The following is a 16245-nucleotide window of genomic DNA, read 5'->3' on the forward strand; positions in this document are numbered from 1 at the left end:
AAGGAACGTAGAGCCACAGCAGAAGCACAATAGATCATGTGAGTTGTTTTTAATTTAAAGCACTGGATATTTATGACAAAAGCTAACCATAAAGCTATGTTGGGAAAAAGCATCCAAATGCTTGATGTGCAACAACATTGCAATATAAAAATACCAGACAAAATCCTGCATTCAAAGTTAAGTCTGAAAACTAATGCAGCGGCAACTTCAAATAAAAACCTTCTTTCCACTCTTGCAGGTTTCTGAAACGTGCTCTCCAAAAAACAAACTTCCACCTGATCCAACAGGTTACAAAAACAGTTTACAAACAGTTACAAAAACAGTTACAAAAATGAAACAAACTTTTCTTCTGACTTTCAACCTATAAACAACAACAACAGACTACAAGATGCCTTTTATCATATTGGCAACGGTCAGAAAAACTGGTGCACCACATGGCACTTTACTACACCAGCAACAATTCACAACAGCAGGATTATCAAACGAAGGGAGCACAAATATCTAAATTTCTTATGATATAGATATTAATATATAAAATAATAATAATAATATATAATCTGATTAAAATGTTGCTTGATCCTAATTTGTTCTCAGATGTACATGACATCACCCTGTTCAAAAGAGCCTTGTGCACCTCAGACCAGTGTGAGCAGCATGGAGAAAAAAAAACACATGAAAAATATAGAAATCCATCATTTAAAATTACAAAAATCAATGGCAAAAAATAATGTTCTGATGAAGAGATCACTCTGTTCTCCTAAAGAGGTTGACTAACATAGGGTTGTCTTCAAAATCTGTTCAATTGTTTGAAAATGTATTGAGTGAGAGAACACAACCATGTTTTAAATACAACATGGTATCCCACAAGGGTCCATACTGGGTCCGATCTTATTCTTATTTATGTCAAAATGTGATGGGCACAGTTTCATTTTTCTGCTGATGATACCGTTATTTATATTTCTTATTGTGTATGTGAAACTTTGTATGCTGCTGTTTTAGTCTGTTTGTTTTTTTATGTGAAACTTGTTATGCTGCTGTCTTGGCCAAGACTCCCTTGTTAAAGATATTTTGTTTCTCAATGGGATTATTTTCTGGTAAAATAAAAGTTTAATTAATAAAAAATATTAGATATCACTCAGAGTAAGAAGCTGAATAAGAAACTAATTCAAAAATCAGGGCTAAATCAGGGCCTTTGTACGTACTAAAGTATTTTCTACAACATTCTCTTATCTAAAGTAAAGGAAGTTCAGCATGGCCCCTTTAATTGTTTTATCAGTGTTCATTATCATTTCAGGTAATCATTTCTGATAATATGTCAGCAGAAGTTAAAGGTAGTTTCTTGTCAAGGTACAGTAATATAAACCTGTGGGGCTGACTGGGGAAAGCACAGACTTGTGGGTAGTTGTTAGTCAACAGATAAATTGTCAGTGAAGATTTATAGTCTTATATAGGTTGAATTATACAGATGCAATGTCTTTGTGTACACACACGTTCAAACTTCCCTTCAAAGTTTCAGTTACATCTCTAAAGAGCAGTTTAACAACTAATATTATTCCTAATATCAACATACAAGTGATGTATGGTTAATATTAAAGCAGGCGACCTCCTGTCATCGATCAAACACTTAGTGGCTTATATGACGTGAAACAGTGTTTTGGCAGCTCAGTGCCGGCTGCTTTTAACAGTCAAAGTCAGAGGGAGGAAATGAATGTATTTGCCACCTCAAGGGCACACATGGTCCCTCAGTGGAACCTGTAAAGCAGTGGTTAATCACTGTCTGCGTAAAGCTGCAGCCTTCAGTGGGGAAAAGCCATCAGCCGTGGAAGGAAGGAGTTTAAATTACCGAGCTCAGGTTTGACAAAGACCAGACGCTGTAATTCATGGTACAGGAGTGTGTGTAAACATTTATTTCATTCAGAATATTTACCAATAGATTTAAAGAGTTAAAACGTGGTTTGAAAACCGTGCTCATATAACCCAGGATAAGTTTGCAGACTTTGTGATGGATGAATATATAGATTAATGGACTCAAAGTTACCAAAGAGATGAGTTTTTTTTGTCTTTTTAATTAGCACCTGTGAGCTGTTTCCCATTAACACTGTGCACATTAAAAATCCCTCTGCTTTTTCTAATTAAGTAAAGTGGAAACAGATTAGATGGCTTCTTTGAACAAAGGTCAGTGATTGCACTTTGTCTCGCTCCTCTGTTTGTTTGTTTGGCCGGCACCAGGAGAGAGCCCGTGCCACTTCTTCTCTGAATGTCACTCCACAATCGCTGTTTGTTTTACGGAACAGCCTTTTCTTCTCCCTCTTCATCTCCTCTCAGTCGCTCCTGTTTCTTTTTCATAGAATATGATCAATAGATAAAGACGTGCCTCTCACTACTGTCAGCTTTGTCATTGGCTTTTATAAAAGTATACTCTGCTCCACAGGTGGGAAACAGGCAGAGATGTGATATAGATTTTCCGCTGATATGATTATAAAGCACGTTGAATGTCAGATTAAAGCGGCACTGATGAAAGATAGGCATCAATCAGCGACGTCTCTCGAGAGGCTGCAAGGCATGACATGGTTGTCAAGAAGCAGGAATATGGTGACTCATCCCTCCCTAATCTCCCTTTCCTGGCCGATTGATTGGACTTTCATATCCATTAGCCGGGCTTTCATAGCTGCTGTAATGAACGGGCAGAGTGTAGACATACTTTAAGACCAAACTTGTCTCTAAGACAGAAAGAAAGCTGCGTTGTAAAGCAGCCGTGATTCACACAGGTTTGTTGAACCTGTCAGAGTGGAGTCTGGAGATGTCCATGGATCATACAGTGTGGGGCCTCGGGGATCCGTGTTCCAACATGGGGTCATAATATGAAAATGTTTGAGATTCAACTGAGTTTCAGAGAAATAAATCTGAATTATATTCTACTAATTAGTTTTGTCAAATAGGCTTTAGGGGGATTATGATTTGTGCCTGGATTATGGATTATTGCAATGCTTTTTCAAGTAAGGAAGGGGCTGCTCGGCTGGCATGGTGCAAGACTTCAGATCCTTCGTACGTCATGAGGAATATTTTTGTTGTGTTAGGAATCAAAAGCACTTTGGTTAACAAAAGATATTAGTCTGAGTATAATGTTGAAAAAACTAAACATATCTTGTTTTGTACTTAAAGTTGTAATCATGAAGGTCACAGTCGTTCTCTTTGGCGGCACCTGTGGCAATAAACGGTAATAGCGGGAGCATGTGTGACGTCCATGGTTGGCTCCAGTTGAACTCTTGATTTTCCTCGCTGACGGTCGCTTTCCTTTTTAGACTGTTTGCTTCATCTGAGCGTCGAATTTGTTTCTTTTTCTTTGGATTTTAACTTATTGTTGAAGTTGTATCTGTAGTCATCGATATTTTCTTTGTTTGTTCAGCCATAGTAGATTACTGTTTACTTGCAACACTTGCAGAGAGCGGAAAAGCAGCTGCTTAGCTCCGCCTACCCTCTCTGACAGACCAACCACTGCTGGGTTCAAATGTTGCCACAGACATCCAGTCTGTAATGCTGCAAATGCAAAGGCTTTCATCAGTGGGCCATAAGCTCAATCACCATTGTGTTACATCATTCGGCGATAGATAGAGACTTAACAGACATTTATTTAAATGAAAACTCGAGATTATTACTTTAAAGTGACTTTTGTCTTTTTTAAAGCGCCTTAATTAGGAGACAGGATGTGTTTTTGTCAGCACGATGGAGGATCTAAACCCAGTCTTGCACCATGCCCACCCAGCACTCCCTTTTACTAAAGCAACTATACTTTTGTTGTTTTTGCTTTAGTTTTGGTGCTGACAGCAAACTACAAAAACAGGGTTATAGTTGCTTTAGCTGCTATAAGCAGATATCATATTGGTAATGTGTGTGTTTTAGGTAAAAATGAACGTTTACATGCAGTATCACATACTTCTGATCAAATGCTCTGCTCAGTTTTGACCGCATTATATTTCCCCTGAAACATGTTAACATATTTGTATAAATGTAATAAGACAGGAATGTCTCGGTTAAGCTCATACCTGTGGCAGAAAAAATGTCTGGATGTATTTTCCTACATGTATTCAAGTTAATGTGCTGACATAAGTTACGTTCGCAATTTAGCTGACAATATCCTCTAACTCAGTGTGTTGGTTGTTTCAGTGATTACGCAGCACATCACTGCATCCTGTGAGTTATGTTTGGATTGTGTCATTTTATGTGTTTTGTCTTGGTCATAGGGAAATTTTAGAATTGTGCCATTGGAGCATAACTTGATTATTGTTTTGATAAAGTTTGTGTTCAGTGTAAACCTGATGTCTGAAGGAGACAAAACATCTTAATTTATATCTTGTTTTCGCATGCGTGTGTCCGCTTATTAATCCCTTACAGGATGAAAAATCATTTGCATACAGGCCTGTGTTTTGGACACGTGTTGGGAAACAGAAATCGTCACTAACTCAGACGTTCTCTGAACAAGCATGAGTTTGCTACCCCGCTCACACATTGAGTTTTGACATGATTCATCGCAGTGGGATTCTTATTGGTACACTGTGGGACGATTATCAGCAGCACATTCTTTCAGCCTGAATGCCCTCCACAACACCTCTGTAAAAAAAAAAAAAGTCAGAGTCACGCATGAGGAGAAGCTGACAAAGAGAGCCAGACGGGAAGGAGAGAACGACAGAATTTAATAAAGTTCAACAAGGCAGAAAGGATTGCACAAGCAGTGAATGGCGATTCTGCTTTTTCCTCCTTTACAACTTCTGCCTACTTAAACACTTTTACACCCCCCCTCCTTTTATCTGTGTCTGCATTCACTCAGGGAGGGATAGCTGCACACAGAGGGAGACGCTCATTCCTTTTTTTATTTGGATGTTGACCGAGGATGGCCACCATCTGTGCAAACTGTCTCACTCTCATGCGTCTCCTGCCATAAATATCAGGCCGGATTCACTCCTCGGATAATCCACGCCTCGTAGTTCATCGTCTCCGCTCCGCTCTGCCACTATTACAGCTTTTATTCTCTTAAGTTGACACTCACAGAAGTGGTGTATCATTTTCAGCAAACAGTGATTTCTGTCTAACATCATCTCGCACTCTCATGTCTTATTTACCGCCGCTTTTGTTTCTCCTATTCCTCGTCATAAAGAAAACCTCTTCAGTCCTTCCCAGCCTACACTTATCTCTCGCAGGGTTTTTTTTTCTCTCTCTCCTCCGGTCACTGAAAAGCCTTCCACTAAGCTCAAACACACGAGGGGAGTGGTGGAAATGGGGTAGATGACATTGTTTCAGTGATATGGATGTGCAGCTTAAAGACAAAAGTGTTGGCTGAATGTTGTCATGTCAATAAGCCATCAGTCGCGCCGCTAACAATAAGTTAATGACTCCCCGGCAGTAATACATTTATGAATAGAGAAGTGTCTTCTTCAGCCCGGCGGGGGTGCCCATTAAAACAGAGCATGAACAAAATAATTGTGATTTGCAGATAAAATCCACTTTAGGACGGGATACCGACTGAGGGATTGTTGAAAGAGCTGTAATTTTCCACTAAAACGTGACACACTCACAGGAGGCCTTCTAATCAACTTCAGTGTGTGTGTGTGTGTCTGTTTGTTTTGCAAGTCTGCATCTTTGTTCTACATACAAATTAAATGAGAGCAAACGCATGAGGTGAGGTACACTTTCTTTGTAAAATTCAGCGACTTTACTTCCTTAAATTGATATCTTTTTTCAAGCCATTAGCAGCAACTGATTACAGATTCAACTGATTCTTAATATTGATAAGAAGGAGGCGATAAGAAGTGTTTTCTTTTGTGTTTCCAAAGCAAAAGCTGAAATTTATATGACAAACATTTAAAAATGTGTCGTATCAGCAGATAGCCTGTCAAGAAGATACACCAGATCTTTTGAATAATCAAACAAACCTTATCCGAAGATGTTTTGCTTGTAAATGCCTCAGATAATAGTCCATAAAATATATCTAAGGGGCAATTTGATCGGCGTGTGGGTATTTTTCTTTTTAAATTCTGTGAAATTCTGACCCATCGAGGCCTTTACAATGTCACACTGTTATTGACCTGGTCACAAGTCATGCACAGACATGCATCCTGTGACAAGGGGTCACAAGTAGACATTGCTTTGTAATATGAGACGTTGCACAAGCAAGGACAGTAAGGAACCACTGCAGGAGATGATTAATCTGGCAGTGCCAGACACATTTCGACACACTGTAAGTGTTTCCAGCCTGTTTTGGTGCACATTTTAAGACTTTTAGGAAATCGTCCAAACGTCGTATGAAAGTGTTTTAAGCCTCGTCTGTGGTTTGTGCATCCATGAAATCAAAGTTTAACAAAGTGACCTGATAAATCATGATGCACAAAAGCTTATTGATCATACCTCCACCTAAAAGGCATGCGATCACAGCAGACAGAAACAATAGATCTGTTACATTTTTTTTGTGTCATTTTTACATCATGTTTTCTAATATTGCTTTCCAGCGCTTGACTTGCACACATCTTGTTGTCTCCCCTTCTTCTGCGAGGGTGTAATTCCACCTCTAAATAAGTAGCACCCTCAGCTGCTTGATGTGCTCAGCTTGTAACACTCCTTACATGTACCATATCAAACACAAATTGCTTTTTCTTTCTCTCTTCTATTTACTGGAAAATTCTGTAAGGAACTGCTCTGCATTTGGGCGGAAAGCTGACTAGCGTGAGCCTTTTCCTGTGAGCAGTTTGTTGCATCATAGACACCCTGATAAAAGCCTCCAGTCTGCTTCTTTAGTTCAATACAATATACTGACCCGACCAGACTGCTGCAGTGCTGGTTGCATGCTGGTAAGATCATTTGTTGCACCATTTTATCAACAAGTTGCTGAGTGGTTTCTGTGACTAACAGTTAGCTTGAAGGTCAAACTTAGAAAAGGCTCTGGTGATTGAACCATGTCAATTTTCTTGAACTCAAAGCCTCTAAGTAAGCACCTGAGTCCTCCTTAAAGGGCCGTAGCTTTGCTTTTGGTGCTTTGGCCGACTAATAAAAAGTCTAGACACCAACTAACATGAATTTCCCTGAAGAATTAGTGTCATCAGTGTGAGAGCCCCGGCCTGCACTCTGGGGTGCAGTTAGAAATACTGTCCCTGAAATCAATGCTCACCTCTCCACTCCTCCTTTAATTGAACTTTGCGGCCTCCTGTCGAGACCTTTTGTCTGAGAAAACAGCCTGAGCTGTGACGGAGGTAAATCACACTTTTCCAACTGCTTCTGTCATTGCAGATTTCAGTCATTTAGGCTTTTTCAGCACTAGTTGGCTGAAATTAAAGTCCTTTTATTTCCCTTCCTTAATTATTAATCTCACAGAAACTTGTAGATTTAGCACTTTAATGCTCAAGTTTTAAGATTGATCTTCTGTTTGACTGTGTTTCGCCAAGGTGCAGCACAAAACAAGCAGCTTTTACATCCGCCCGTGACTGTGGTGACTAATTACTTTGGAGAATGTTGATGCCTCATAAATGGAAAGGGCTCAAAGTGAACACCAGCTCCTAAAGGAGAGAAAGGGCGTTTGTTACGTGCAGCAGCAAAGACATGTAAAGTGATTTAGAAATGCTACTTTTTATTAACTGTATTTTTTTTTCCCTTCTTTTTTTACTTTCAAGAATTGGCACTTTGCAGAGAAGTCCGCGCAGAAACGTCTCCATCCATCATGCCGGCTGGGCCTCCACAGCCGTGTTATTGACACAGTAAATTAAAGGAGGCACGCATCAGGTAGCTGAAGGATCGGAGACATCAACAGCCAACAGTTCAGTCATAGCGGGTGAGTTTCTCTCTCTCCTGTTTTTTTTTTTTTTACGTCCATACTTCTCATTTACTTCTTCCTCTACGCTCTGTAATTTCCTCCTCCATTCTCTTTTATGTACAGCTAAAAAAAAGTATGCCCAACTTTATTGGGTGTGTATTGAAACCTGAGAGCGGGCATTTGTTGGGCATAAATATTCATTTTTATTGGGCGTACAAAAGGAAAGAAACTGCTCTTTATTTTCTGAATCCATCACAAGATATTCACTTTATCTGTTCATGCTTTTATTTTGTTAAGCATGATTACTGGCTTTTTAAGGAAGCATTTTACCAGCATGTTCTAATGATTTTTATTGGTATGCAATTTGTCTTTATTCCTTATACATACTTGAAAAAAAATATTTAGAGTTTTGAAAGAAAAGACTGAAATGTATCAAGCGTTAAGGGAAATGTTGCCCCTCTGCTATCAGGTGCCCTCCCTTTGTCTTACAATAACCTCAAATGAAAAGAGGACTCTCTGAGTCAGAGCTTTGTGAAGTCATCTCTTTTAACTCTGTCTGTTTCCCTTTGTCATTATCAAGACTGATTGGAAGTGTCAAACCCAACACTGATGCTTTTTATGTTTTAAAATATGATTTACATGCCGTGAGCCTGAAACAACAGCGCCTTTTATTTTGAAAATGCTCCAACATTATCAAAGTTTCAGAAAACAAAGATGTAAGACGTTTTGCTGCATGTCTTCAGTATAATATTGTTTTTTTCCTGCATGAAACAAGAACAAAGAATGAAAACTCCTCTAAGTCTTCAACTGTTGTGAACTAAGTCGATGCATCAGTGAGAGAGTTGGAAAAAAAATGCTACTTTTCTGTCAGCGCCTGGATCCTCCAAATGGCATGGCAAACTGCCCTGGTTACCATGGCTATGAGAGGGTTTGAGAGCACATTAATCTTGAGGATTTAGGTTTCTTTCTTCTTTATTTTTTTTTTCTTTTTGGAAAGACACAGAAACGCTCAGACGTCCTTTATGAAGCTGATTTATGACGTTCAATATCTGCGCATGTAGATCATGGGAAACGACTCGGAGAGGTAACGGCTGCTGTTGAGTGAGAAAAGTTAATGTGTAAAGAAAGATTTAAATTAAGCAGAGAGACAGAAATGTATTTATATATATTTATATATTAACATGTGACAACAGGGATTCAGCTTTTACAGCTTAATGAAGATGAAATGTCTTGGAAAAGCTTTGGCATCAAAAGGTGTATTAATTTGCTAAAACGGCCACACTTTGGCTCCCGACCAGCCCCTTGTTAATTGTGCAATCTGGAACGAGTAGCTGATGTCTGATGTGTTTGCATCCAGCCTGTCTTGAGTAAATGGAGCTCTTCGCAGCCACACATTTTACCTATGACAGACAGGCAGCTGATAAAAATGAGATCATACATAAAAAAGTATCACTCTTTCTGCTGTGCCACTTTTCAGCGGTGATTCTTTCCCTCTTTGTCTGTGGCCAGAGACAGCAGATTGATGGTGCTGTGACAGAGTGACATTGCATTCTGGGAACCCAGGACTGTGGCCATAAATCCACGACGGTTCAGCTTTACAATGGCCTACTGTCTCGCCTATCAGAGGGTAGGAGGTTGTTAGTGCATCACCCTAGTGAGCTGCTATGGGGTGCGACCATTGTGCTGCCTTTACGGGGGAATTAAGACATTAGGATGGTAATGAATTATGAAAAAGTAATAGAAGTAAAAAGAGGAAGAAAAACGTCTTTTTGGCGCTGAAATTTCCCACACTCTTTAGACATTGAAGCGCTATGATTCTTTTCAAGTAGATCTGTCAAATCAGAGCCTGGGCCGTATTAGAAAGCAAATAAAACACACGAACAAATAAACACTCCAAGTTTCTTATTGACCTTGGAGAACCAGCTGTGTTGTGAGTGCAGCTCAACTTGGCTGTCCGCACCCTCCCTCAATTCTGCTCCGAGTGTGTGTGTGTGTGTGTGTGTGTGTGTGTGTGTGTGTGTGTGCTTTACTTCTGTCTGGTGTGCATGGGCAGAATAGAGCTCCTGAGTATAAGTGTGTGTTTTTTTGTTCAGACTGCACACGTTTGTGTGTCCCTTTGTGTGTGTGTACAATGAGCGGCTGGGTTAAAAAACAAGCCCCAAACTCACTGATAATTCCCATAAGTCCCAGCGGGATGTTTGCAGGCTTGGGATACAAGCAAGAGAGGTCAAATGTGTTTAGCTGTTCTCTCACTGGGCTATACGCAGAACAAAAAAATAGTCACAATGTTCTAACATAATAAACGTTTTGTGACGACATAAGAAAGTTAAAATATAAAAAGCTGTTTCCTTGTATTGCGATTAAGAAAACATAAAAAATCAGGTGTTTTACATCAACGGCTACAAAAGCAATGATACGCTGGGAGTGCCAGGATCTCAGTCTGATAATATTACTTAACTCGTTTCAGAATCAGCTGTATTGGCCAAGAACGTTCAATGAAATTGGAGGTCTCAGAGGCACTTTAATACTTACACAGAGAGATTATAGAGAGACGCTAAACAAAGATATCAAGATGAACAGATATGGTATGCTCAAACACACACTATGTATTTACAGGTTACATAATAACTATATAGTGTATTTACGGGATTGTTATAAATGTTGTGCAGTTTATTCTGTGGCAATGACAGCTGGAATAAATACTGTATAATGTATAATATTTTACTGTATTTGCAGAAGAGAGTTTATATGCATATTATAAGAATAATGTGCAGACTATACAGTTTCCTTAAACTTGCAATGAAATAATATTATTAATTCATGAATTGTTTTTAGTTTTTAGCCCTAAACTCGGTCTCGTTGTTTTAACATGATAATAACATAATCTGATATTCAGAAGAAGGAAGTGACGACAATATGAAATGTCAGTTCAATCAAACGACAGAATTACTAACCGTAGACTAGAGGAGTGTAAAAAAGGATTTTTGAGGGGAGTAAATAAAATCAATGCAAATTGTGTAAAAATTGTCAGCAAGTGAAATATATTGAAATGAGTAGAGTTTACCTGCATTGCCTCATTTTCAGCAGTAACAATTGCAACCCAAAATGATGTAATAAAATCTACCCAAAGATATCGGGCCTGCGCTGCAAAGTGAGCATGCGTCAAAGTTTGTTGGCTGCAGGCTGAGGTTGGATTACCAGTGTGTCTGTGCCATCAGGGTTGAAGTTAAGATTCCTGTTTTGCTGTGTATCATAGAATGAAAGAAAGTGGTTAGATATTTATTAGTAAGACGTACCAGACGATTTGTAGCCGGCGTGTCTGACGTTTAAATGTGTAGCCCTCTCTTAGCGGTTGCATTGGCTGACTTTCCTGAATATTAGTCAGTGAATTAACACGAGCAGGCTAATGCAGTTGATAAGAATTTGTTTTTTATTCGAGAATCTTCAGTTCCCAAAAGGCTGCACGGTGGTGCAGTGGTTTCTGCTGTCGCCTCACAACTAGAAGATTCCTAGTTGGTATCCCAGTACAGACAAGTTTGCATGTTCTCCCCGTGCATGTGTGGGCTCCCTCCTGGTACTCTGTCTTTCTCCCACAGTCCAAAGACATGCTGGTTAGGTTCATTGGTGACTCTAAATTGCCCGTAGATGTGAGCGTGAAAAGTTCTCTGTGTCAAGAGTTATTATTATCAATTTTTATTAAGTAATTAGTTGTGTAATGTAATAAGAAATGTTGAGTAGAATTTACCTCATTTATTTTAGTGTATCATAGTTGTTAAATTTAAGTTCTCTTCACTCAGAACACAGGATAAAATGCATTCGCTCAAATGTAGTGCAAATTGTTACCTTATTTTATTGAGTAGATTCTGTAGGTAGCTTTCTATAGTGTAGAGGACGTTACCAAGCTGTTGCTGGTAGCTATTAAAGGTGTTGTGAGAGAAATAGCAGGACAGGTAGAGAGTAAACAAATTCTACACACTTTTTTTTTTTTGTTGATTGTTATTATTATTATTTTTTTTAAGATTTTCTTTTTGGCTTTTTTGCCTTTATTTATAGGACAGCTGAAGAGTGACAGGCACCTAATGATCGGCAGACTGGAGTCAAACCTGCGATCAGTGCGTCGAGGACTGTAGCCTCTAAACACGGAGCGGCTGCTCTATCAACTGATCTAAACCAGCGCCCCTGATTGTTGTTCTTATCTTAGCTTTTGTGTTTGTGACTTGCTAAATGATATGACCTCCTCTGGCCTCTAAAATTCATATAAGTTTGCTTTCTCGCTTTAGTCAGCTTGCTCAAAAAACCCACAGTCCTTGTGCAGATGTCGGGGATTGATTGCGAGCAGACGTTGCTTCATTTCAACAGGTAATCGCCAAGCGGCTCAGGAAGCAATGTATTAGTGGTATCTTGCAGGGAAGTAATTTTGGTTTCATTTTGGATTGTTTTATATTGTGCAGTTTTCATTTTTAGTACTTTTAGCGCCACAAAGAATTCAATTCGCCACCATGTATTTTGTGTGTCTGCAGAAATAACCCCCTGAAAATTAAACCAAACGATCTGCATAACTAGACACCACAAGAGGTAAAAGAAAAACTGTGTTTGTGTGTGTGAAATTTGGGCGAGCCAACACTTTCAAACACTCTAAATAACATACTGTAAAAGCAGTAAATTCCACCTATGCTGATCGCTAACCAACATTTTTCCCTCTCTTGAATAAATGGCTTCAATCATCGAGTGGAAAATATTTCACTCGTGCGCTGGATCACCACAAAGAATCTTATTGGTGATTTTGGCCCAGTAATGGCTGCCATACCTCCACTACCAGCGTTCCCAAAGCCTCTCTCTCTCTCTCTCTCGCTCCCCTCCTTCCTGAGCGAGCTGGAGCTGGAGGCAGCTCTACAGTACGTCCTCCTCCTGTGTGATCAGGCCTGCAGCACTTGTCATCTCCCTGGTGGCAGCTTAGATTCTCCAATTTTTAGGTTAATTAATCAAAAATGATTTCTTTTCTCATTAGCCATGCAGTTGGTTTGCAATCTGCAGAATCGATGTTTTACAGATGTTTCCCTGGGTTTTGTTTTTCGAGACGGCGCTGATTTTTATTGGGTATAGATTTAAGAGGGTGCTGAGGGATTGTGAGTTAACTCAGCCACACACGATCACACACACGCAGCCACAGACACACTAAATGCATATTATACAAAGTCACATGCTCAAGTAAACACCAACAGGAATACAGTACATACAAAACAGACTCAAACAGCCAAAGTTTGCTGCTTTAACTTACTTTCAGCACCTAGAGTGGTGTGTTGAATGCAGACGGACAGCTCCCTTTCTTATTCTGGTTCGCCTATATCGAGTCGATCGTTGCCAAACCCAGGGGGTTGAGCCGCACACACACTCTCTCTGGGTAGCACTCTTTAATCACGTAACAGCTTCTGGTTCTAGTTCCTGTTGGTTGTAAACAAATGTAATGTTGCATTTCCTGCAGTCTAGACATAACAACAAACCTGGCAGAACCAAAGAGGGGAGCGATTGCGGTTGAAAAGGAGTGGCTGGCACAAGCCGGCACCAAACCCGGGCCTGAGGTGTAGAGAGGGAACATTCAAACAGATGCGGCTGAGGTGTCTTTGTTAGTCTTATTTTGAGTGTTGCATCACTGAGGAGGGTCTTGGGTAGAAGTTCGGTAAGTGGCTTATTGTGCTGAAAATAAGTTGCTTTGTGTTAAAGACGCATTTTTGCATCTCTTTACAGGAGTTAGCTCCTGGCGAGTGTCAGTTTTAATGAATGAATTCCTTTTTGTAAACTTTTTGGGACCCTTAATACCATCTGCCACACACTTGTTCTGCTGCATGTACTTTATCTTTGTATGTGTGTGTGTGTGTTTGCGCCCGCGTTCGCACTTGTGTACACCAGTCCCCACCCACCGTTCCGCTCAACTACACAGGAAAAAGAAGATGAAGCAGAGGAGCAAAGGAGCCCAAACAGAAATTATTATTGATTTAATCACATAATCAGCCGCAAACACTTCAGGCCAAGATAGCAAATCCATAATAGCCTCCCCACATAACCACCCTTACAAATTTACCATCAAAGCCCTGCGCGCACACACTGCAAACACGGGAACCAGGGGTCACCTTCAGTCGCCGGCAAAATATTGACGTTCCTAATGCTTCTATATGTTTTTGAGTTAAGCGTTATCAATCACCGATAAGGGCCCGATGTCTCTAAAACATAACTCCTATGGCAGAGGGATTACAGCATCGCCTTCCTTGTCATAATCTAAGCATATCTGAGCAGACAAAGGGAGAGGATGGTAAAATCAATGTTGTCAGAGGCAGACGTTTCCCACTGTGGCTGCTGCCGTCTGTCTTTAGATGAGATACAGGAACGGTTCGAACCTTCCTCTCAGTGTTTGCTGCCGCTCATGTTTCAAAGGGAAAAATATCTGCTTTTTATTTCTTCTTCACACTTATCAAAGCTGACTGCCTTAAAAACAAATATGCCCTTGTGTTTCCAGACATTATTGTAATACTGCAACAAGGACACATGTAATTATTTCAATACAGAACAATAATATATTTGCTTTGGTTGAATGAAAGAATTACAGAAAAAAAACCCAAACAAAAGCCTTTGTTTCCTTTTTGTCTTCGCTAAATTCTGCATTACTAAAAACTTTTTTTGAATACAAAAGTGTCGAACAATCGGAGACAAATGAATGATGATTTGACATCAATAGGGCGCTTTCATTAAATAAAGATAAAAACACGACACAAATCAATCTCACTTTTTTGTTGGAGAAAGTCACTTAAAGCATGTGAGGAGTATGGGTTTAGTCACCTTGAGAGCAGCTGCAAGGCCTCGGTGTGCGAGAATGTGGGACTGGGGGAAGGAAATCATTTCTTCATGGCACTCTGACACCATCATCACCCACATTTAACCACATTCTGTCGATTAGTGTGTGTATAGACAATCTATGCACTATTAATGTTCACTGTCCAGGGTAGTTTAATAGGATTTCATTATGTTTTAGTATGAAATAAATAAATATACTTAGAATTAGAATATTTTAAAACCAGACTGCTGATGTATTACTTCTTTTATTTTTTTTTCCAGACTGAATTAATAACTTTAAAGACTGAAGATTTTTGAAGAAATCAAACCCAAGTTATGACAATTTTGTTCTTTTTTTTTTTTACCATAGCCATTCAGTGTATTCACAATCTGCAATTTGTCTATATATTATCACTTATTGTTGGTGGTGGAGTTTACCAATCCCACGCCAGAATCAGTGACCTGCCTATGCAGGAGGTAAACACAGGAGATGTAGTCCAGCATTCCTGGTTTGTTTTAACAACCAGCTCCAGTCATGTTTTAAGACATATAAAATGCACTGCTGGAAATAATAAATTGTGTTTGATATATTATTCTGCAAAATACGTTTAATTACCTTGTAAAAATCCTTCCAAGGCATCTCCTCCTTCTCCACCATTAAAAATTCCTGAATCTGCATAGGCCCCGCCCACTATGCACATTTCCAACCGCCCCCTCGGTCGCGTTGAAACTTAGCTAGCTTGAAATGTAGTGATTAGTAGTAGTAACGTTAACGTTAGTAGTCAGTTATGAGTTTGCAAAAATTACGATGCCGGTTACAGCTGGCTCGCGCATCGCTGAAGTGGTTGCCATAGGTTACACATAATGATATGCATAGCGTCACCCTGTCCATTAACGGGATTGGCTCCTTAGGTTTGTGACGTCTCAAACCTGCCAATCTGAAAGCGTGTTGTTCAGCCTGTCCTTGGTACACTGCAGTTTAAAAGCAGACAGGCCCAGCCATGGAGATGACTGTTATGTTGTCCCTGATACGTCTTGTAGCACATGAACAACACCACATGGAGATGTTTACAAGGTTATACACTTGATTTTCACTAGAGAAGGAGACCTTAAAGTAATATTATTGATATCAGTCTTGCTGTTATTTACACATATATAGTTAACCTTTCTTTAAGGCTCAGCAGTAGAACTAACGCTGTTTTCTTTTGTCACATAGTAAAACAGGTTAAAAGAAAAGTAGAAGGAACGTCTATCGTGTTGCTGTAGCCGAGAAGCAAACTGCATCTTATCAGGATAAAACAACACACACTGCCTGATATCTCATGTTTAATAAAAGCCCAATTTCAACCTTCAATATTTGCCAAACTCTTTTGTTCAGCACAAGAAAGAAAACGAGATGATTTGTTTAATTTTGCGTAGCTGTAAAACGATGACTTGGATTCAGATATTAACGCTCCCTTACCATCCATCTCTGCAGCGATCTATCCATTCAGTTGCCTATCCTTGTCCATCCAGCCCGGGGCTATGGAAGCCTAATTGTTTACCAAAGGGTTGCGGCTCATTTGCTCCTGGAGATTGGGCCTAATTAACACTAACTTGTCTGAACACCGAGGAGCGCTGTCCAC

General features: G+C 39.7%; 1 long non-coding RNA gene across 2 annotated transcripts in view; it reads left to right on the forward strand.

Annotated features, from left to right (window-relative positions):
- The window catches only part of LOC138583594 (uncharacterized), a 61568-nt gene that overhangs the window by 13218 nt on the left and 32105 nt on the right, over positions 1-16245 (forward strand). For both annotated transcript variants that reach the window (XR_011305429.1, XR_011305428.1), the window contains one exon: positions 7656-7813. This is a non-coding gene — a long non-coding RNA (uncharacterized lncRNA). The remainder of the gene's footprint in view (positions 1-7655; positions 7814-16245) is intronic.

This window comes from Semicossyphus pulcher, unplaced genomic scaffold (assembly GCF_022749685.1).
Source record: "Semicossyphus pulcher isolate SPU_LCO1_2020_fin unplaced genomic scaffold, fSemPul1.0.p SCAF_9, whole genome shotgun sequence".
NCBI lineage: Eukaryota > Metazoa > Chordata > Actinopteri > Labriformes > Labridae > Semicossyphus > Semicossyphus pulcher.